The sequence below is a fragment of the Saccopteryx bilineata genome, chromosome 2 (genome assembly GCF_036850765.1).
Source record: "Saccopteryx bilineata isolate mSacBil1 chromosome 2, mSacBil1_pri_phased_curated, whole genome shotgun sequence".
In the NCBI taxonomy this organism is placed as follows: domain Eukaryota; kingdom Metazoa; phylum Chordata; class Mammalia; order Chiroptera; family Emballonuridae; genus Saccopteryx; species Saccopteryx bilineata.
In genome coordinates, this window is record NC_089491.1 from 312713188 (window position 1) to 312737561 (window position 24374).

At 41.2% G+C, this 24374-nt stretch overlaps 2 long non-coding RNA genes across 2 annotated transcripts in view; one reads left to right on the forward strand and one right to left on the reverse strand.

The window, feature by feature from the left end:
* Window positions 1–689: 689 nt before the first annotated feature.
* LOC136326216 (uncharacterized) lies at window positions 690–13200 on the reverse strand. The gene is made up of 2 exons (XR_010729414.1): window positions 13137–13200; window positions 690–1893 (listed from the first exon to the last, which is right to left on the reverse strand). It is a non-coding gene; the product is annotated as an uncharacterized lncRNA (long non-coding RNA).
* Window positions 13201–13594: 394 nt separating this feature from the next.
* LOC136326215 (uncharacterized) overlaps window positions 13595–24374 on the forward strand; it is a 34876-nt gene continuing 24096 nt past the window's right edge. Inside the window, exons 1-5 of the long non-coding RNA XR_010729413.1 lie at window positions 13595–13666; window positions 15542–15645; window positions 18846–18923; window positions 21675–21771; window positions 24028–24180. This is a non-coding gene — a long non-coding RNA (uncharacterized lncRNA). The remainder of the gene's footprint in view (window positions 13667–15541; window positions 15646–18845; window positions 18924–21674; window positions 21772–24027; window positions 24181–24374) is intronic.

Genomic DNA, 24374 nt, shown 5'->3' on the forward strand with positions numbered 1-24374 from the left:
GATAAAAGAACAATTAAAGCTGGGGCTTTAGCATCTGAAAGAGCTGAATTTAAATTCTACGTTACCCCCCCACACACACACACACACACACGTCTGACTGTGTGACTTTGGATAAGCCATTTAACTATTCTGAATATCACTTTCCTCATTTGTAAAATGGGGATATAAAATATGAAGAGCATGAAAAATGAGTGGCAAGCTGGGGAGGCCACCCACCCTACTCTCTCTTCCTCCTGCCTTTAGGGGAGCAGATGGGGTTGTATTCTTCTTAAAAGAGGTCGCACAGACCACTGTAGTCCCCATCACATACCCCTTCCCCACCATTTCCAAGAATATCCTGACTCTATCTATCTTAAATCCCTTTCCTGGTGTATAAGGTCCTGTATAAAAAAGGATTTGTCTATTTTTCTTAGAACCCTTTCTAATGTTTGCTTCTGTGGTCCCTGTAACCAGTGGTGGAGTTCAAATAATTTAACAACTGGTTCTCTGCCCTAATGACCATTTCAAATATAAAAAAAGATACACCAAAAGGTAGTTTATTATTTCATACATTTAATACTTAAATAAGACCAATAAAAGAGGTACAAAAAACTAGATTATAAGAAAGTTTTAAAAAATTAATGAAAAATTATTAACTAATCTGACTAAAAACAATAAAACTGTTATTTAAGATATTTCCATACTGGTTCTTTTTTTTTTTTTGTCTGGGAAGCTTTTTATTTCTCCTTCAATTTTAAATGATATCCTTGCTGGATAAAGAAGTCTTGGTTGTAGGCTCTTGTTCTGCATTACTTTGAACATTTCTTGCCATTCCCTTCTGGCCTCAAGTGTTTCAGTTGAGAAGTCGAATGTCATCCTTATGGGGGCTCCTTTCTGGGTGATAGCCTTTTTCTCTTGAGCAGCTTTTAATATTTCCTCTTTATCTCTTAGCTTTGGTATTTTAATTATGATGTATCTTGGTGTAGATTTCTTTGGGTTTCTCTTTAATGGAGTTCTCTGTGTTTCTTGAACTTGTGTGACCTTTTTCTGCATCAATTTAGGGAAGTTTTCGCTATGATTTCATTGAACAAGGTCTCTACCCCTTGTTCTTTCTCTTCTTCTTCAGGAATCCCTATGATGCGGATGTTGTTTCTCTTTAGGTTGTCACAGAGCTCTCTTAGAGTTTCCTCAGATTTTTTCAGCCTTTTTTCTTTTTGCTGCTCCGCTTCCGTGTTTTCGTTTATCTTGTCTTCTAAATCGCTGATTTGATCCTCTGCTTCATCCAGCCTGCTTTTAATTGCTTCTAGTGTAGTCTTCATTTCTGATTTTGTATTTGTCATTTCTGACTGGTTCTTCTTTATTATTTCAATGTCCTTTTTGATGCTTGTTATCGCTTTATGTGCTCATTGTGTCCATCCATTGTTGTCCTAAAATCTTTCAGCATTCTAATAATCATTATTTTAAACTCTGCATCCAGTAGTTTGCTTATTTCCATCTCACTCAGTTCATTCTCTGGGGGTTTCTCTTGTTGATTCATTTGGATTGCACTTCTCTGTCTTCCCATTTTGTCTGTGTATACCCTCCTTGTTTAGGTGTGTTGTTTGTAGAGCTGGCTAAGTCTAGGGTTGGTGTTGTCTGTCCATATTGCTGCTTTTTTTTTTTAGATTTTATTTATTCATTTTAGAGAGAGGAGACAGAGAGAGAAGGGAGGGAGGAGCAGAAAGCATCAACTCCCATATGTGCCTTGACCAGGGAAGCCCGGGGTTTCGAACCGTCGACCTCAGTGTTCCAGGTCGATGCTTTTACCCACTGCGCCACCGCAGGTGAGGCTCATATTGCTTCTTGATTGGTGTCCTCACTTGCAATTTTTTTCCAGTGGACGTAATAAACATTACTATGGGCACTTAGAATATGCTGTTGCACAGACGAACATTAAAAAAAGAGTAAGAAATGTAAATTTGTTATTTCTACATTGGATGGCTGCCCAGGCCTGTAATGCCCTGATTACAAGTGCCATTTTAACAACCAGTTCATGAGCTCAACAAAAAATTAGATATGAGTTCTGCCAAACCCATGCAAACCAGCTGAATCTCACCACTGCCTATAACCCTGCCTTTTTCCTATTACTCACCTAATGGGATAAGAAGCTTGTAATATGGGGAAAGGCCACAACTGGGGAACAAAGAGGCCTTGTTAAAGCCAAGATAACTTGCTGTGTGATCTTGGGCAGTCACATTTTCTTTCTTGTCTTCTCTCCACATCTCAGTAGAGTAGACCAGATGGACTCTAAAGGCCTTTCCTATAGATATAACAGATCCTCAAAGCAGCCATTCCATTGGTATTGGCTAGTACCCCAGCACAACAACAGCTTCAGAGCTCCCTGTCATATTCCAAATCAAAGGGTGGTGCCTACATCCCCTCTGGCCCTGATCCCTTCCCCTGACACAAGGGCAAGTGAAGACCTAGCTTATCAAAGTCACAGGCTCCAGAGACCTCAACATCTCCCTCTTCCCCAACCTTCCCCCCAACACCAGGGTCTCAAGTCCACAGGGATGAAAACCTAGGGCAGAAAAAGAGGGAGGACTTCCACTGCCATTCTTTTTACTACAATATAGGGCAGAGAATCTGTGTCCAAGGAGAGCCCACCACTGCAACAGAGGAGTGAGAAGCTGGCAGTTTTCAGGGAGGACTTTGAAACAAGCAGGGCTTGGTGGCCTTCAGTGAGGCCCAGGGGAGAAGCAATGGGGCTTCATGGCAGGCATCCAGGCCAGACCCTTGGACAAGTGCCTACGTCTCTCAGCCTGTGGACTGTTCCCTCCCAACTCTCTTATCTCTCTGGACAAATGTGTGACCTGAAGAGTCTGCCATTCCAGCCCTATGGCTCTGGCCTTCATCCTAGCTTCCATGGCTCACCTTGTCCAGCCAGGGTTGGGGTGAGGGAGGAGCTGTCACAACCTCTGCCTAGGATGTCTGGGGTCTGGTACTTTATGTCCAGGTCCAAATCTCCACCCCACACTCTAGATCCTCAGAATTATTTGCTTTATTTTGTCTGGCTAGAGCTGAGGGAGGGCCAGGTGGGGACAGACTGCTTCCAGCTCTTAATATAGAAAATAGGGTAATAACAGCCTGCGATTTGTGTGTGTGTGTGAGACAGAGACAAAGAGAGAGACAGAGAGAGGGACAGATAGGGACAGACAGGAAGGGAGAGAGATGGGAAGCATCAATTCTTTGTTGTGGCTCCTTAGTTACTCATTGATTGCTTTCTCATATGTGCCTTGAAGGGGGGGAGGGCTACAGCAGAGTGAGTGAGCTCTTGCTCAAGCCAGTGACCTTGGGGTCATGGTCATGTCTATCATCCCATGCTCAAGCCTGCGACTCTGCGCTCCAGCTGGTAAGCCCCTGCTCAAGCCAGCGACCTCGGGGTTTTGAACCTGGGTCCTCCACATCCCAGTCCGACTCTATCCACTGCACCATTGCCTGGTCAGGCAGCCTGTGATTTTTTAATAGGAGGTTCTCACTCCGAGGCTTGTTTGAATGCATATCCTTCAAACTGAGGCATCCTTCTTCCCATTGCCCAGATGGGGAAACTGAGGCTTGGAGAAGACCTGCCTAAGAATTTGTGATGAAGTCTGAGAGACCTGGCATCCTTGGTCTCAGCTGCATTGGGCCTGAGTCACAAGGCTGGGCCCCCAACCTTGAGAGACTACCCAGCAGGGGTCAGGGGATTAACCCTCCCCTTTCTGGGCCTTGCCAGCAGGCAAGTGAATTGTGGTTCAAAGAGTTTGACACATGATGGCTGATCATGAGCAAGTTCACAACTTCTTTGAGCCTCAGCTTCCTCCTGTTAAGTGGGCTGATGACCCTATCATGCCTCCTTCTGGGGGCAACTACTCTGTGGTTGGCTGGTAGGTAGTTGCATAATTTTCTCTGATTCTGGGCCAGTTCTGGGGAACTGGGAAAGAAATGCCTGACCCCACTACTTCTGACTGCCTTTGTAGCTAATTACCTGTCATTACCACCTGTTGCATACCACTCCCATTCTCACCTGCTCAGGATTCTCTTTTCTGTGGTCAGGGTAGAGGTTCCAGCAAAGCCCAATTAGGCCAACTGGGAGGTGGGACAAGAGAGTAGTTAAAGCTGGGGCTTCAAATCTGGGTTTGAATCCCAGCTCCCCCAATTCTGACCATGTGATCTTGAACCAGCCACTTAACCTTTCTGAACCTCAGCTTCCCCACCTCTAATTTATAGATGAAATGAGATAATGCATGTGTGGCCCTCAGCATCATACCTGGAACATGGCAGACACTAGTCAAAGGGTGTTCGTAAATCTGGGTGTAATGCCGATGGTTGAGGCCAGGCAGGTTCACACTGGACTCAGGCAGACGGTAGAGGAACTACAGAGTGGGAAAGCACTGGGCCATTCCCATTTATTAGATTCTCATAACGGGAGACAAGCAAACAGGGAAAAAGCTCTCACCGCAGCAGGCAAAGGAACAGCAAAATGGCTCGCTTGCAGTGGCAGGCAAGCAATCTGCAAAAACTGCCCTAAATGAAAAGTACCCATAGCCTTACATAGGCCATGAACACACATGTGGCTCTGCCATGTGCTCATGTAGTAATCATGCAAAGTGCAAGCGAGCAAGCCTAACACAGCTGTTTTCCCAACACTGAGGCACTTTCATCTCAGAGCAAGAGGGTAGCCCACCTAGGGGTAGATCTGAGCACACAAGTGCCTCTTCCTTAGGGTCCTTGCTCCCCACCCACCCTCACCAGCACTCACTTGGGTAGTGAAAGTAAAATTCATTGTTCTTGGCCTGTGGTGGTGCAGTAGATAGAGCTGCAGTGGATGGACCTGGAATGCTGAGGTCCCAATTCGAAACCTCATGCTTGTTGGCTCAAGACACATACATATAAGAAGCAACTACATACTAGGAGTTGATGCTTCCCACTCCTCCCTCCTTTCTCTCTCTCTCTCTCCTCTTTCTAAAATCAATAAAATATTTTAAAAGAAAATAAAATTCATTGTCCGCATTAACTATGGTGTTTCAGTGTTGTAGCTGTAGCCAACAAAAACCTGAAAGAGGATGGCAGTGGCTCCCTGGAAAAGAAGGCACCCAGGGGTAGTATAGTAACTACAGTCGCCAGCTCGAGGTGCGGCAGGGGGCCCTGGCCATGAAACAGACACTAGGAGTCGCAGGCGCGCTCTGGCTCTGCAGCGGATGGACACTCTGAGGCAGGGGGAGCAGGTTTCACTAGAGCCCGCCCACGTGGAGGTCCAACAGATGCGGAGATTTAGCCCTGAGGCTCCCGGTTCCAGTCCTGGGGAGCCTGGGCCCGGGGCCTGGGGTGGGGCAAGGACTGGGCGGGTTGGGGGCGTTCAGACCCCAGGATCCTGTCTCCCTTTGCCCAGCTGCCCTTGGCGCGGGTCTGGTCAGTACCGCTCCTTGGAAATGACCCTGGAAAAGCACCAAGATTCTGCCTGCTGGGCCGCAGCTGAGATGCGGTGGGGGAGAGGAAGAGAACGGACCCGCCCTCTAAAAAAATAAAATAAAATAAGGAACTGGTGTTCATTTGAAGAGTGTTTCCCAAAGAATAAACAAACAGCCCTTAAAGGCCCTGGCGGCCAGTGGGGCCCCTCCAGGGTTAACACAAGAGAGAGTTGAGGGGTTATTTAATCTTTTTCAAACTGAAAAATCAACATGGAGAGTGGAGATAAAGAAATGTTTCTCCAGGCACTGATAATTAACCCAGCTGGGGAGGTCTGAGCCTCAGCAATGCAGTTGATTAATCCATTCCTATCCTCCTCAGCCTCACCATCCCTAGTCTGCATCCCACCCACCACAGTGCAGCAGGCTGGGCAGGGGCCACACTGACACTGGGCTTTCCTCGGCATCCAGTCCAGTGTGGCTATGAGAGAGTTTGGGCTGTCTCAGTAGCTGGAAAGAAGGGAAGCCAGACAGAAGGAGGGTCTTTTTATTTAGGAGTCCGGAGTCCCTTGTTACAAAAGCAAGATTTTCATCCACTGGGGTCCTGGTAGACAGAAACTGAGGAGACACTTACTGTGAGCTAGGCTTCAGAGATGAACCAGATGACCCTTCTCTCTAGAAGCCCCTGTCCAATTGGGAGACAGACACTTAGGAGGGAATTTAATTGTGATGGGGTAAATGTGTGACCCTGGGAAGCACAAAGACTGTGGGGACTCAGGAGGAGAGGCTGCAGAACCCACAGGAGTGGAGATGAGAAAGGTGATGGAGACAGAGCATTGCTTACCTGTGAAGTAATGTCCACAGGCAGTCTAAAAGGACAACCCTGAAACTGGGCAAATGAAGAAGGAAGGAGGACATTTCAAGGGGCCCATCATAAACAGAAGCCTGGTTGTGTGAGTGTTCACTGTGTTCAGGAACTGAGGCTATGGGTGGTAAGCCTAGAAAGGCCCTGAAGGCCCCAAGGCACATGACCTCTGCCCAGTGGCTGCTGGGCCACTGGAGGGCTCTAAACCAGTGGAAGGCCTTGCCCTGAAAGAAGAGATCACCAAAGTCTCTCTTTGGATCAAAGCTATTTTAGAAGCCCTTATCTTCTTTAAAATAGTGAAACTTAGTCTACAAGTTGCTGTCAGGGCAAGGACTCCAATTATTTCAGTAATAACCTCCTATGATCTTCTGAGAAAAACATCTGACTTTTACTTTAAAAAACCTTATAGCCTGACCAGGCGGTGGCGCAGTGGATAGAGCATTGGACTGGGATGCAGAGGACCCGGGTTCGAGACCCCGAGGTCTCCAGCTGGAGTGCGGGCTCATCTGGTTTGAGGAAAAGCCCACCAGCTTGAACCCAGGGTCGCTGGCTCCAGCAAGGGGTTACTCAGTCTGCTGAAGGCCCGTGGTCAAGACACATATGAGAAAGCAATCAATGAACAACTAAGGTGTTGCAACGCGCAATGAAAAACTAATGATCGCTGCTTCTCATCTCTCTCCGTTCCTGTCTGTCTGTCCCTGTCTATCCCTCTCTCTGACTCACTCTCTGTCTCTGTAAAAAATAAAAAAAACCTTATAAATAAGTAGATGAAAACTGTTTTCATGAAGGAAAAGACCTAAGAACTAAGGATAAGCCATATTTTATTTTTCCTTGACACAAATGTGAGGGATTTGCATATGTGTGTCCACAAACAACAGGGCACAGAACTGAAGTAATATCAGATTTACGTTCCCCAGCTTTAGTAGTAAATGGTAATCAAAGGTGGGAAATCCAATAATTAACTTAGGGAACATTTAATAGCTCAGTCTTAGTATAGTGGAAGTTTCCTATAAAGAAAGAATAAAAATGAGGCTGATAATACAATTTAGGATGGTGTCATCCTCAGACATGACCTGAAATTCCCATCATTAGTATCATTCTAGACTAGAAAATAAAGAGAAAATATTTCTACAAAAGTTGTTTCCAAAAGGTTACATTCAAATGTACACAGAAAAAGGTAGGTGCTGCCTGACCAGGCGGTGGGGCAGTGGATAGAGCATCGGACTAGGATGCAGAGGACCCAGTTTGAGACCCCGAGTTCGCCAGCTTGAGCATAGGTTCATCTGGTTTGAGCCCAAGGCTCACCAGCTTGAGCCCAAGGTCACTGGCTTGAGTAAAGGGTCACTCAGTCTGCTGTAGCCCCACGGTCAAGGCACATATAAGAAAGCAATCAATGAACTAAGGTGCCGCAATGAAGAATTGATGCTTTCTCTCTTCCTTCCTGTCTCTCCCTCTCTCTGTCATAAAATAAATAAATAAAATTTACAGTAAAAGCGGAAGGAATGAAAAGGCAGCATGAAGAAAGACTAGCAGGAACGTCCGAAAGTGTGGGAGACTTATGTGTAAAAGAAACAGTCTATGTGCAGTAAGGGAAGTCTGGAAGAGGGTATTTCTCATGACCTTTATCTTTAGTGATCCTATCTTTCTCTCAAACTTTTCTTCCCTTAAAATTTTAAAAAAATAATGGGGAGTAAGGCTGGCAATCTAATGAAAGGCCTCACAGGATGCTACTATTTGGTTGAGCAGTGCAGGGTCTACCCTCTTAACTTAAAAGTTAAGGAATCGGATTGGTGACCATAAAGGGGTGTGACTACCTGAGTCCTCGGACAGTGCCTTCTTTAGAAGTAGGTAACATGGGGCATCAGATTGTAACAGGAAGTAGCTTGGGAATGTGGATAGAACCAGAACAAGGCAAGTTCCTTATGGAATTTGAATGTTCCAAGGTCTTGTGATAAGATATCCAGAAAGAAAATGGTCACAATAGACTTTTATTTGCTACTAGACCTCAAAATCAAGTCCTTGGGCCATAATGCACTTTCTCTTAAATAATGTTTAGATGGATAAAAGCAGTTTGTCTATGTAACTCTCTTTTTTGCTGTTGTTTCTTTGTCTTGATGACCAGTCCTCCTTGCTTCTTAGCACAGTTTTTCTTCAATTATAATAAATCAGTTGGTGCTTATGCTTTTTAAACAAACTGTTCAAATCCCTGTTCCATTTTGTATTGATTTTTAAGGCTTAACTTTATGAGGCAAATAGAATGTGTCTGATTTGTCAAATTTTTCTTAACCTCCTCTCCTATCTCTCCAATGAATCAACATTTTAAAAAATCAATGACAGGCACTGTACTATGTAACAAAATACAGTGTGTCCGTAAAGTCATGGTGCACTTTTGACTGGTCACAGGAAAGCAACAAAAGACGATAGAAATGTGAAATCTGTACCAAATAAAAGGAAAACTCTCCCAGTTTCTGTAGGATGATGTGGCAGCATGTGCGCATGTGCAGATGATGACATAACACCGTGTATACAGCGGAGCAGCCCACGGCCATGCCAGTCGAAATGTGGACAGTACAGAGGAAAGTTCAGTGTGTGCTTGCTAAATTCAAATCTGTGACCAAAGTGCAACGTGAATATTGGCACATTTATAAAAAAGCACCACCACATAGGAATAACATTTCTCGGTGGGATAATCAGTTGAAGGAAACCGGCAGTTTGGTAGAGAAACCCCGTTCTGGTAGGCCATCAGTCAGTGACGAGTCTGTAGAGGCTACACGGGATAGCTACCTAAGGAGCCCTAAAAAATCTGTGCGTGAGCCCACATCGAACTGCACTGAATAGGTATGAAACTGGGAGAGTTTTCCTTTTATTTGGTGCAGATTTCACATTTCTATCGTCTTTTGTTGCTTTCCTGTGACCTGTCAAAAGTGCACCGTGACTTTACGGACACACTGTATATGACCACTGTTGCTACAAGTCTGAGATAAGACAAAGTAGAATAGGAATAAACTTATCAAAAGCTACTTCTGTAAAGAACTGAACAACCAGGAATTTATAAAGATCAGAAGGGAGTATAAAACACTTTGAAAATACAAATAATGTGGTCAGTAACAATTCTAATATGGAGTTTTTACATTATAAAATATTCTTACATTGTCAAAAGATAATGTGTTCTGACTTAAGCAAACCTGGACTAGGTCTATCTTACTGCTCCACATTTTTTCTCAAAAATCCTCTTGGCATTTACATCTTCATTCCACCCTGAATTTATTGTTAAATAGCATACTTCACCTTTAAATAAACAGGCAATTTGTTCTGTCAATAAATACACACTTAGAAATACATACCTTCCCTATTAAAAGTCCAGAGACAAAAGACTTTCCTTGGAGACTGAGGTTTAAAAGATACTGGCCAACAGTCTCTTCTACAGTGTAGGTTCTTTCCATTATGAGAACCAATTCAATCTCCTAAATTACAAGAAAAATGTATATAGTATTTTTAGGGAAAAATATATCTATAACTTGCAATGGTTTTCTCATGGGGAAAGTATAGAGAAAGAAGTGGTACTCAATGCTACCCCATGCCTTGCAGTGACTGCTTATTAAATAGGGTTTTCTTATCTGCAAAGTTCAAATGCAGCTTCAGAATTCTCAACACAGTGCTACAGTAAATGCTGCAGTAAATTTACTGCAGTAAATGCTGTAAATCAACCAGAGTTGATGTGAGAGATGAAACTTATTTCTAGACCTGGGATAAGGGAAAGGACACTAAATTAGTAGTCAACACAGCTGATTTCTTATTCCAGATGTCCTACTCCTTAGTTGTGTTATCTTTGATAATCTATTGCTGAGCCTCAGTGTGCTTACTTCTCAAACACAAATGATAACTTTGCTTTGCTCATTGGGAGGTGGAAATAATCAAATTCATTTACTCAGTAAGCATACTATGAAGAACTACGACGTGCTAGAAATGGTGCCACGTGGGATGGTACCAACGTAAAATTTCATCTCTGCTCTTGCGTAACTCACAGTACAAGACCTACTAAAGCTGATTAATAGCAACGCAATAATAACAAACATGTCTATAGCTTCTACTGAAACAAAGAAAGGTAATGTAATTTGCCCAAGTGATAGAGCCGTTAAGTGGCAAAGGTGGCATTTAAACTCAGTCTAGATCTAGAATCCATGCCCTTAAATATTATGCTCATACTGAGTACCCTGTCTCTATACTAAACCATTACTAAGGGTAACTCTTGACTGTGGGTGAGAACCAGTATATCATTCTTATTGGCTTGTGCTCCTTTGTTTTGATTTTCAGTAGCTAAAAACCAAAGATGCTGACTAAAAGAGCTAGGCAGTAATGAATGATGAGCTCAAGGATTTTACATTCAGTGTGGGAGACAAAAATGTAAAAAGATGATATTAAAAAATGATATAAAATAGATAAAAAAGATTGTAGGAACACAGTTGCAGCATTTTGAATAGAGATAATGGTTATTTGAGTTCTATAAAAAATTTCAATCTTAGTACAACAAAGTCAAGGTGACTACAGATGTAGTGAGCTGGCTTATCTGACACCAGCAAACTGCCAGTCACAATGATTTTGTATTAGCTAAAACTAAAGCCCAGAGAACTGGTTCCAGTTTGAAACAGCCTACTGGATCCTGTTTTGTTTTGTTCTTTTCCCAAAGAGCCCGTTCAGTCTTGTCTCAAAATGCTTTATATTTCTTCCTACCTCTTTTCTGACAACCACGGAAATAAGTTGGGTTTGCACACCATTTTTGTTTAGATTAAGTCTATAACTCTCTGTATAAACCATTAATGCCTCTATAAAGTTAAGGGCTTTCAACTTTTAATATTGCCTTAAGGTATGCATTTCTATGTATTAAACTTTCCTCTACTTTTTCATGCTATTCTAGTCCTTTCCTTCTGGTCTAATAACTCCTAATTCTTGCAAGAAACAGCAGTGACAGTGACTCCAAAGTCATGGTATGTAACTTTCTAATCTTATTTTTTTCCGAGGTATCTACTAGCCAAGTTAACGCATAAAAAATTGAATGCAATAGGAAGATGTAAATGTATTGGGTTATAAAATCTGATTGAATGTCAGACATTATTTTCTTCACTGCTCTTTAAAAGTTTTAAATGTAGCCATGCCTGACCTGTGGTGGCGCAGTGGATAAAGTGTCGACCTGGAAATGCTGAGGTCGCTGGTTCAAAACCCTGGGCTTGCCTGGTCAAGGCACATATGGGAGTTGATGCTTCCAGCTCCTCCCCCATCTCTTTCCTCTCTCTCTCTCTTTCTCTGTCTTTCGCCTCTCTAAAATGAATAAATAAAATAAAAAATAAAAAAAACTTGAAAAATAAATAAATAAATGTAGCCAACCACACTTTGCAAAGGACACTACTAAAAAGGTAGATCTTGTTTTATACAGTTCAATTTTTCCTGAAATGTGTCAGCAGAAGCTTTGCAAGTTGTCCAAACACTGTGACTTGAAACACCTTAACCTCCCTGCACTTTCATTACCTAATCTATAAAATAAAGGATTTGGATCACAGCAGGTCTGAAAACCTATCTAATTTCAGGATTCTGTGTGTTCAAGTGCAAAATATCTTCATTCTCCAAAGGGGAGATCAATAATATGATAATATTGTGGACCGAGGACATAGTCCACTACTACACATATCCACTACCTCAGAGCGCTTATATAAAATATTTCAGGGGTAATAAAATCAACCTCAAGCTTCTTACTGATATTCACAAAAGGCCTGCTACTGTGGGAATTGAAGGGTGAACGACATTAGCGATGCTTTATTTCAATAAAAAATTTAATGAACTATTTCAGACGAGCAATCAAATATGTAATAATCTTCAGACCCATTTTAGAAGTCACAGACTAATGATCTGGAAACAAGTAGATCCTTTATGGGGGCAGAGAAATGGTTTTTAAGAATGCGCTTAAAAACTTTTCTTACAACACCTTTTCGAAATACAAATGTAAGGCAACATTTTCTGCAATATTACCTTAAAACAGAAACAAAAGTTGCACGCCAACTCCTCCTACCTTCTTTTTAAAATCTTCCTAGAAAATGAACCGAGCTCCCTAAATTCCTGTTGGATCACTGTCACCCACCCCAACACACACACACACCACCTAAATGGCCGTTTAAACATGGTTTGTCCTAACTGGATTCGAGTCTGTTGTACCTGAGTGTCCATGTTTCCTACAGTCTGTTCCTTTGTTCCTTAAAAAAGAAAGCGGTGTCCAAGCGCGCGCACACTCACACACACAACGTTCACACACGAATTACACCCCTAGGCGGGCTCACCAGCACGCGTGGCCGCCCAGCCTGTCAGTCTGCCTGCGAAGGAAGTTCAGGGTTCAAGTGCCAGCCTCCATGGGCCAAACTCCCCTCCAGCCCCACGGCCAATTAATTCATCAGAAAGCGACGGACTTCCCACACCTCACTTCTCACTCCAAACCTGGGGTCTCGGGAGGGAGGTGACACGGACTGATGACGCGAGCCGCCCTCCCACCCCCCATGGCTTCACTGCAGCGCCTCCGCCAAAGCGACTCTGGTAGCCACACCGCCCCGTTCCGGGCCCTGTTGAGAGCGTGGCGTTAGCCCGGCGCCTGCCGTCCGGCCCTGCCGGGACCGATGCCCTCTAGTGGCTCAGTGTCTAGGAACCGGCAAACAGGACCATCCATGGCATCCCGAAGCTTTGACGGTAAGGTTGCCCTGCTTTTCAGGAAGGGACGTGGGACGACAGGTATTACGTGGCACCCATTCGCGGACAGTGCTCAAGTGGCCGGACTAGGAGAGCTGGGGGGCGGGGAGGGAAAAGTAAGCGAAACCAGCGTTGCGTACTTGCGCTCACTCGAAGCACTGAAGGAAAAACACGTTTTCCAGAGTTCTGCGACGCTTGAAGCGGTTGGACACGGGAGCCGGAAGTCCGCGTGCAGGTCCGGGTGAGAGGCCTCTTCTGAACTTGTATACCCAGAGTGCATAGCGGCCAGCGGCTGCGCGTGCACTTGACACGGGAGCCGGAAGTCCGCGTGCAGGTCCGGGTGAGAGGCCTCTTCCGAACTCGTATACCCAGAGTGCACAGCGGCCAGCGGCTGCGCGCGCACTTGAGCGCAGACGCGGTGGCCCTTCTGCCGTGGCTAACAGAGGACTCGATTTCCCAGGGGCTCGCCGGGGCAGTCTCCCGCAGGCAGGCGCGCGCGAGCCAGGGAGCGAGGCTGCCGCGGAGGTGGCCCCCGAAGTTTCTGCGTCCTTCTGGTTTTCGCTTTTCTCCGTTTCTGCTTCGTCGGTCGCTGCCGCTGCGCTCTCTAGCCCGATCCACATGGCAGTGGTGCTGCAGCTAGTCCTGGAGCGGGCGGCCAGAGAACTTTAAGGTGGAGAGCGCTGAGTACGACGCTCTTCCCGTCCATACAGGCTCCCTCTGGGTCTGACTTCCCTGGGAGCATCGCCTCCTCTGTGTCCAGGGTCCCCGAGGCCCTGTCTTACCTACTTCTCTCAATTTGATGGAAGGAGCCTTTTGTTTGTTTTTGTAAATCTGCATCCACATGTAGGTCTGTTTTCTTTGTAAGTAGGGTACATCATATAACAAGTTGTGACGATTTGGGTCTATTTCCACTGGAATAAAAAGAGTCTGCAACCCCTGTCTAAGCCTATAATCCCGTCTGTAAGTTTCACGTAAAATAGTAGTGGTTTCCGCTCTGTTTGCCGGGCACTTGGATGCAGAGGCCTTTGTCCAATTGACTGCTTCATGAACTGATGTTTGAGTGTGTCCTGGTCTGGTAACGAGCTGGATATTCCCAGAAATGAGTAGGTGCCTAGGACAGCGTTGGCAGAGAAGTGAACGTCCAGTAAATACGTTTAATATATCGGACTTATCTCTGAAAGTTGGAGTTTGATATGAAATATGTTAAGACCTACTGTTAATACCTGTGGTAGACCCTCAAAGACAGGGGTCCCCAAACTACTGCCCGGGGGCCGCATGCGGCCCCCTGAGGCTATTTATCTGGCCCCGCCGCACTTCCGGAAAGGGCACCTCTTTCATTGGTGGTCAGTGAGAGGAGCACAGGATGCGCATGCTCCTGGAGTACTGTATGTGGCGATGCAGCGAAGTGTGGCGTCGCTCACGTACAGTACTACTTTCGTTTTGTTTGTTTTTTTACTTTAAAATAAGATATGTGCAGTGTGCATAGGGATTTGTTCATAGTTTTTTTTATAGTCCAGCCCTCCAACGTCTGAGAGACAGTGAACTGGCCCCCTGTGTAAAAAGTTTGCGGACCCCTGCTCAAAGAGAAAGTTACCGAGATAACGTCTGTCAGGGGTCGTCAAACTTTTTATGAAAACCGCCCACTTTTGCAGTGCTGGTCAACCTGGTCCCTACCGTGGAACCAAACAGCCGCGATTGGCCCATCATGAAAGCTGGAACGCCCACTAGTGGGCGGTAGGGACCAGGTCTACCAGCACTGCAAAAGTGGGCGGTTTTTATAAAAAGTTTGACGACCCCTGGAACTCCCTGTTGTGTGTTTTGGCTTTACCAGTTGTTTGGGGTGATTGGTACTGAGTTTTACTCAGTTGATTGAAAATTCCGAATAAATTTTTACTTCAGAAAATGGAATCATCAAGCAGAATTGATGTTGAATATTAATGTCCTGAGTCCCAAAAGAGAAGCTAGTACACTGCATTGTATTCATTAATGGGCACAATAAATATTGGGTGTCTTGGATGCACCCAATACTGTGTGAGCAGCACATACTCAGGTCCTTTCCTGTGCTAAGGTAACACTTTTTTTTTTACATAAACTTAATAATTTTATACTTTTAGGTATTATTTTGGCTATTTTAATATGAGCCTTTTAAAGTAAAGCAGTTTTTAATCTAAGTAATTTTTTTCTCCATTTAATAAAGCTTTTTGGATGCTTTATTCAGATAAATCTACTGATGTGTGGGGGGAAAATGCTAAGATAAGACATGTTGACTGCCTTGAAGAAGTTGGTGATCTGGTGGGATAAACAAGCAATTTGTAAAATCCCCTTGAGGCCTTGTTTTCTTTTGGCCTGTATTTGTAAGTTAGTTGGAAATATTAAAGTCATATTCAGTGCTTGATGTATTTACCTTTATTCAAATTATTACCTAGAGAGCAGTTCCAATACTATGTCTTAAATTTAAAAATCAAGCTTATTGAAAATAAGTAGCATTATGGAAACTGTGTGTACATGTGTGTTTGATGTTATTTTCTTTTCTGCTCTTCTGTAGAACAACAGTACTTTGAGATAGAAAAGAGCTGTCCCACACTTGGGAGAGACTTGTGAACAAAACCTGAGAGTGCCAAAGCTTGCAGCTTGAGCTAGAGAAGCTCAGTGAGTATTTTAATTGCATCTGTATAATTTTCATGGAGTATTGAGATCTTCAGACATCTTTGCTTGCTTTGGAAACATTTATTACTCTATATGAAATTGTTGACTAAGTGTCGTTTTCATTTATTGTAATATTTTGGTTTTCTCATTCTGTAGTAAAGACTGTAAAAGAACATAGGGTTTAATGGTCAGAAAGCCTGGGTTTTAATTCTGAGTGCTATTTAAAAGCTCTTTTGCATGTAACTCATAACAGTGCCTGACTTGTTTATAAAATGGCTAGAACAACATGTCCATCTACATACACAGCTGTATAGATAAAATATACATTGGAACACATTTTGAAAAAATGAAAGCTAGGAAGAATAAACATCATTAAAATGTCTATATTACCCAAAGCAATCTATAAATTCAATGCAATACCAATTAAAATACCAATGACATACTTCAAAGATATAGACCACATATTCCAAAAATTTATATGGAACCAAAAGAGAACACGAATAGCCTCAGCAATCTTAAAAAAGAAGAATAAAGTGGGAGGTATCACACTTCCTGATATCAAGTTATACTACAAGGCCATTGTACTCAAAACAGCCTGGTACTGGCATAAGAATAGGCATATAGATCAATGGAACAGAACAGAGAACCCAGAAAAAATGAAAGCAATTATGCAACTGAAAAGGTAAAGAGAGTGTCTTAATTATTTTTATATTGTTGAAAAACCTATTAGTTCCTTTATATTTATGTTTTAACTCTGTTATAATTTTTATAAATATAAAATATTTATTAATCTCAGGATATTTTCTACATAATCCTAGTTCAGGTGAAAGATGATTAGGTAATTTCCTTTTTTTCTTTTTTTTTTTTTTACAGAGACAGAGAGCGAGCCGGAGAGAGGGATAGACAGGGACAGACAGACAGAGAGATGAGAAGCATCAATCATTAGTTTTTCATTGCGCATTGCAACACCTTAGTTGTTCATTGATTGCTTTCTCATATGTGCCTTGACCACGAGCCTTCAGCAGACCAAGTAACCCCCTTGCTGGAGCCAGCAACCTTGGGTCCAAGTTTGTGAGCTTTTGCTTAAACCAGATGAGCCCGTGCTCAAGCTGGCAACCTCGGGGTCTTGAACCTGGGTCCTCTGCATCCCAGTCCGACGCTCTATCCCAGGGGTCGGAAACCTATGGCTCACAAGCCAGATGTGGCTCTTTTGATGGCTGCATCTGGCTCGCAGACAAATCTTTAATAAAAAAAATAATGTTAAAAATATAAAACGTTCTCATGTATTACAATCTATTCATTTCCTACCGCTCATGTTCATGGTTGTGGGTGGCTGGAGCCAATCACAGCTGTCCTCTGGGACAACATCAAATTTCTATTGGATAATGCATAACGTACACAGGTTGTTGTATGGCTCTCATGGAATTACATTTTAAAATATGTGGCGTTCATGGCTCTCTCAGCCAAAAACTATCCACTGCGCCACCGCCTGGTCAGGCGGTAATTTCCTTCTTAATTAGTTTTCTTACATCATTAAGTTCTAGAAGGTTCACAAGCTCTTAGATAAAGATCTTGATGTTTGTAGGGAGGATGATGTATATTACTTGCTTTGTCTGCAATAGAAGAAAGCAAATGCCAGAAAAGACCTGTGCAGAGTAGGGGCATAATACTGATTGCTAGATATAGCTGAATTTTAATTTGGGAACTCAGGAAGCTAATAATGAGAATGGTTAAAACTTCAACTTTCTTTCTTAACCAGGTTATGTCCATTGGTTATTTGGGTCATAATGTTTTTCCAACTGATTTTGGCAAACTCATTTTTAAAACATGGCATACATATGATGATACGGTATGGATACATGTTTAATGAGGGCATAAAATTTATTGAGTAGCTAAATCTAATTTATAATCTATACATCGTTCTGTCTTGGCATAATAAAAAGGTCTGTACATTAATGATGCTAAAGAATTTCAGGAAAGTGGCTGATTACAGCTGCTTGTGTGAGATCTGGAAAAAGGGAGAGGGAGGGGAAGATGAGGATAAACCTACACGAACGTCTGAGCTGTACAATTACATTTGTATTTTTTTAGTTTATCGTTCTGCATCTGTAAATTTGGACAGCAGCGAATAACCTTAAAGCAGAATAGAAGATTTAGACAAGTTTAGCAGCATTTTTTTTCTTAATTAACCAATTGTTTAAATAGAACTTAAATCTAGAAGTAGTAATAATGTATTTGCTCATTAAATCACTCACACATGATATAGATGAGTGATTGGGAAGAAGCTTCAGAAAGTACACTTTCCCAATTACAGTTATGTGTTTAGAAGAGAAACTATAAGAAGAGATAGCCCACTATAAGTGGACGTTGTGGGATTGATAATTCAGTATCAAGCATACATAGTCTTCTTCCATGTTAAAGACTGTTTAGAGCAGTGGTAGTCAACCTGGTCCCTACTGCCCACTAGTGGCCATTCCAGCTTTCATGGCGGGCGGTAGTGGAGCAACCAAAGTATAAATAAAAAGATAGATTTAACTATAGTAAGTTGTTTCATCAAGTTTTATTCTGCCAAACTTAGCGAAAATCCGACATAAAGTACTTGGTAAATAATTATTATTATATGCTTTAACTTGCTATAATTCTGCTTTATAAATTTTATAAAGTAAAGTTACTTCCCTACTTTATAAATCACCATTACTGTGGAACCAGTGGGCAGTTAGAAAATTTTACTACTAACAGAGATACCAAAGTGGGTGGTAGGTATAAAAAGGTTGACTACCCCTGGTTTAGAGTGATAACTAAGCTGAATTATATTGATAATTACAGTATCTATTAGTGTGATTTATTCTGTATATGTAGTTTAAATGTTACTTTCTTAATATTTTTTATCCAGTTTTCTTATAATTCACTGGTTTTATGATTGACTTAGAAGATGTCATTAAAAATAGAGAAATTGGTCATTGTGTATGCTTTTCCTATAAATGTTGGCTAGAATGATCACCAAGGCAGTTTTGGAGTTAGGATAGCATATTTTAAAATTTGATCTAAAAATATAGTAAATTTTAGATGTATCTTTAAATTTAGAATATAGTGTATAACTCAGCCTTTCTAAGGCTCAGTCTTAATTTTAAAGTGTATATTTAAACTTGTTATTGCAAGTTGTAAGCCTTTGTGTGTATGACCATAGTATTTCTTTTATTCAGATAGTCAACTGAAGGCACTAAATGAGAAAAACAAAGAGCTTGAATTTGCTCAGGATTGCAATACGTATTGCCATTCAGGTAAATGTCACTCATTTCAAAAAAAACTAATTGTAAACATGTACTGGAGCAAGTTTTTTTTTTAATCCTGATTTTGTTTATTAGTTATTTAGGCAACGAGAAGATGAAACAGATGTTCTATACAAGAAGCCACCAATAAAATCATATATACATAAATTTTTAAATTGGCTCTTTATGTGATTTTTTTTTTTTTTACAAAGAGAGAGAGTCAGAGAGAGGGATAGACAGGGACAGACAGACAAGAATGGAGAGATGTGAAGCATCAATCCTTAGTTTTTTGTTGCGCATTGCAACACCTTAGTTATTCATTGATTGCCTTCTCATACATGCCTTGACCGCGGGCCTTCAGCAGACCGAGTAATCCCTTGCTCAAGCCAGTGACGTTGGGCTCAAGCTGGTGAGCTTTTGCTCAAACCAGATGAGCCCTCGCTCAAGCTGGCGACCTCAGGGCCTCGAACCTGGGTCTTCCGTATCCCAGTCTGACGCTCTTATCCACTGCGCCACCGCCCGGTCAGGCTATGTGATATTTTTATTGATAGATCGGACATTACTTTTACTCATTAGAATATATTGGTACTTGAAATTTTAAAAAAACCTTTTAGCTCTGAAGCTCTTAAGTTGTGATTTTTAAGAATTATCATTGTTAAGTACAGTGCCATAGAATTAGATATAAGATGAAGTTCTTAGATTCATCTATCCGCTCATCCATTTATCTGCCTGCCTTCCATCCTTGCTTTCTCTTGGAAATTATCTATTTAATGCTTACGATCACCTAGGCATTATTTTAGGTATCGTGATATAGTTGGGGATATGGATGAATCACATTAGAAATTATTTCCTTAGAGTAGTGATATGAATAACAGATTGAATGTGATTATAAAGATTATTGACTAGTTTGTCTAATAAAGTGATCATACCCAGTGATTCTTCACCCAGATAGAACTTTAGACTCTTCCCATCACTTTTTAAATTTTGCATTAGATTTGAGGTTGAAAGGTACGTGCTATGTAAAAGAAACTTTTCATGGGAAAGACTAATAGACTTGATCTGTTAGAATTTTTTTACTTCTCCATGTTAACAGTAATTTCTTTTATTTTTTTTTTAATTTCTCTTTTTTATTTTTCATGACAGAGACAGAGTCAGAGAGGGGGACCGATAGGGACAGACAGACAGGAAGGGAGAGAGATGAGAAACATCAATTCTTTGTTGCGGCTCCTTAGTTGTTCATTGATTGCTTTCTCATATGTGCCTTGACTGTGGGGCTACAGCAGACAGAGTGATCCCTTGCTTGAGCCAGCGACTTTGGGCTCAAGCTGGTGAGCTTTGCTCAAACCAGATGAGCCCACGCTCAAGCTGGTGACCTCGGGGTCTCGAACCTGGGTCCTCCACATCCCAGTCCAATGCTCTATCCACTACGCCACTGCCTGGTCAGGCATAAATTTCTCTCTTTTTAAGAACAGTCTTTACCTTTCACATGAGTGGCTTGAAATTGCTACTTATGACTCACGCATATTAATTGCCTTTGTCTTGCTGCAAAGGTATTTGACTAAATACATTAAGGGTTTTAGGTAATTCCTTTTCTAAGGATCTTTCTTGAGAAATAATTTGAACCACGGTATAAATGTATTGAGAGCAAAAAACTAAAAGTAAAATAAATGTCTGACAAAGGCATATTTAAGGACACTTTTTTTTTTTTTAATAATTTTATTTTTTTAATGGGGCGACATCAATAAATCAGGATACATATATTCAAAGATAACAAGTCCAGGTTATCTTGTCGTTCAATTATGTTGCATACCCATCACCCAGAGTCAGATTGTCCTCTGTCACCTTCTATCTAGTTTTCTTTGTGCCCCTCCACCTCCCCCTTTCCCTCTTCCTCCCCCTCCCCCCCCAACCACCACACTCTTATCAATGTCTCTTAGTTTCACTTTTATGTCCCACCTACGTATGGAATAATGCAGTTCCTGGTTTTTTCTGATTTACTTATTTCGCTTCGTATCATGTTATCAAGATCCCACCATTTTGCTGTAAATGATCGATGTCATCATTTCTTATGGCTGAGTAGTATTCCATAGTGTATATTGCCACATCTTCTTTATCCAGTCATCTATTGACGGGCTTTTTGGTTGTTTCCATGTAAGGACACTTTCAAGTGAGAGTGATGTGATTTTTTTCATGAGCTAAGAAAAATAATTTTTAAAAATCCAAAACGAACAGAAATGTTAAAAGTATAGGTAATTTTCAACTTTTTGCTGTATGAGTTATATGAGAAAAACCCAACTATTTTATTTTATTTTATTTATATTTATTCATTTATTTTTGTGACAGAGACAGAGGGACAGATAGGGACAGACAAGAAGGGGAGAGAGAGATGAGAAGCATCAGTTCTTCCTTGCGGCACCTTAGTTGTTCATTGCTTGCCTTCCCATATGTGCCTTGATGGGGGGCTACAGCAGACCCAGTTACCCCTTGCTCGAGCCAGCGACCTTGGGCTCAAGTTGGTGAGCCTTGCCTAAACCAGATGAGCCCATGCTCAAGCTGACGACCGCGGGGTTTGGAACCTGGGTCCTTTGCATCCCAATCCGACGCTCTATCCACTGCACCACCGCCTAGTCAGGCAAAAAATCAACTATTTTAAACTGCATCTAACATTATCTAAATTGACAATTCCATATTCAGGTTCCTGTATTGATTGATTGATGAGCTTGATTTTTTAAATTTATTTATGTATTATGCTTTGTATGACAGAGACAATTTACAAGAACAAAAGAAGAATTAGAAGCTGAGAAAAGAGACTTAAATAGAACCAATGAGAGACTATCTTAAGAACTTGAATATTTAACAGGTATGAAGAAGTGGTTTAGCCTCTAACACTACTCTTTTCTGTTGGTGCTAGGAATTAATCATCCATGTCGTTGTTTATTCATCATAGCTCAGAATAGAGTTCAGGGTGATAGCCTATTGTTTCTCCCACTTACTTATTTTTAGATCATTAACAAGTATTTAAATAAGTGTTTAGACAAGTACACAAATGAAAAACATCTCCAGGAAGTAATTTGGACCAAGATTTACATCCAAAGATACTTAATACAATATTAATTGTAATATCAAATTGTAAGCAGTTTAATGTTCATTTATAGAGACTGAACTCCTTTATTTCATACATTTACTTTTGCTGGTATGAGTGTCCACAAGCATTCAATATAAGAACTTAAGAGGAGGTTCTTACAGGCTTTAAAGCCCATAGGTCTTAAAAATATGCTGAAGTAGTTAGGAAGCAGGAATATAAAATATATAAACAGACTATAGTATATAATACAGTTGATACATTCGGTGAACATGACTTTTATGCAGTTTAATGGTATCAAGTTCCCTTTGGTTACTTTTCATAACAGTTTTGAAAAGTTTTATTTCTGTTGAAGAATTTTCAAATATTTATGTTGCTATATAATATTTAATTAGACTTTTCTAGTCTTAGAAAAAAGTTACTTCAAAGTATTTGTTGATGCTGATCAGCTGTAGTTGAGTAAAATTAAAGGAATTTGTCCATAAAAACTTTGATGCAGGGAATGTAAAAAAAGTAAACATGTATTCTGATAGTTTTGACTAGAAAGTCTTAATATGTATCGTTATTTTTTTTATTTTATTTTTTTTACAGAGACAGAGAGAGAGTCAGAGAGAGGGATAGACAGGCAGGAACGGAGAGAGATGAGAAGCATCAATCATTCATCCGTTTTTTGTTGCGACACCTTAGTTGTTCATTGATTGCTTTCTCATATGTGCCTTGACTGTGGGCCTTCAGCAGACCAAGGCCCTTGCTCGAGCCAGCGACCTTGGGTCCAAGCTGGTGAGCTTTTGCTCAAACCAGATGAGCCCCTGCTCAAGCTGGCGACCTTGGGGTCTTGAACCTGAGTCCTCCGCATCCCAGTCCGATGCTCTATCCACTGCGCCACCGCCTGGTTAGGCTGTATCATTATTTTTTTAACTTAACAAATAGCTATTTGTGAAATTTTAATTAATCTTTGGTTATATATGAGAAAAATTAATGTTAATTTTTTTGTATTTAGCTTAAGATACTGCATTTAAAATAAAGTAACCAGTATAACTTAAATGTTTGGTTGGGTGCTGGAATCATCTATTTATTAAAATTAAATTTATTATGGCAGAAAGAAATTAAAATAGAGGAGTTGAGAACTACTTACTTAATATTAAATGTTTATATTCCTAGATAGGTATTTTTGATGTTTGTTTTCCTCCATATAATAATTAGTTATCATTTTCAAATTCTTTTCTGACCTTGCTAGAGAATGTTAAACATCTAAATGAAAAACTTAAAAGAAAGCAATGCAAAAATCTTTAGTTAAAATTGGATGAACTTGAAGCTTCTAATGTTTCTGTTAAGGCAAGTAACAAATAATTCCAAATGCACAAAATACAATTTTTGCTTAAAATTAACCTACATTAAATTTAGGCAAGGCCCTGGCCGGTTGGCTCAGTGGTAGAGCGTTGGCCTGGTGTGCGGGAGTCCCAGGTTCGATTCCTGGCCAGGGCACACAGGAGAAGCGTCCATCTGCTTCTCCACCCCTCCCCCTCTCCTTCCTCTCTGTCTCTCTCTTCCCCTCCTGCAACCAAGGTTCCATTGGAGCAAGATTGGCCTGGGCACTGAGGATGGCTCAGGCGCTAGAATGTCTCTGGTTGCGTTCAGAGCTATGCCCCGGATGGGCAGAGCATTGCCCCCTGGTGGGCATACTGGGTGGATCCCGGTTGGGCGCATGCGGGAGTCTGTCTGTCTCTCCCCGTTTCCAGCTTCAGAAAAACATAAAAAGGAAAAAAAAATTTAGGCAAGTTATAGAAGAAGTAGTTAAAGCTATGTCTTGTTTTTTAATGTCAGGGAATAAGCATTTAACAATTTCAGTCGAACACTTTTGCTTCTGTGATATTTAAGTTTCTTGTTCTTACCTGATTGTTTTCTGTTAAGAATTCTTGCAGGTACTTATTCCTCTTGTAAGGTAAAAATCTCCTTGTGTTCCTTGGCTACAGATAAAATCTTTTAAATAACCATGTCTTTTACTATCATAGTTATTTTTTTGTATTTCTTTAGCATCGAGAATAAGAAAAGGAATTGTTACATAATCAGCACACGTGGCTAAATACAGAGTTAAAAACCAAAACTGATGAACTTCTGGCTCTTGGCAGAGAAAAAGGAAATGAAATTCTAGAGCTTAAATGTAATCTTGAAAACAAAAAAGAGGAGGTATGTTATTAATATTGTATCTTTGTTTTGGTTTGAATTTATATGCTAGTTTATTAAACATTTATTCAGTGGTGTACAAAAGTAAATGTATTGTAGGATTAAGGGTCAAACGTGGAAGACAGAACTCATAAACATTTGACCTGGGAAATTAACCAATTACTTTTAAATATAATTTATGATATTCTTTGAATGTT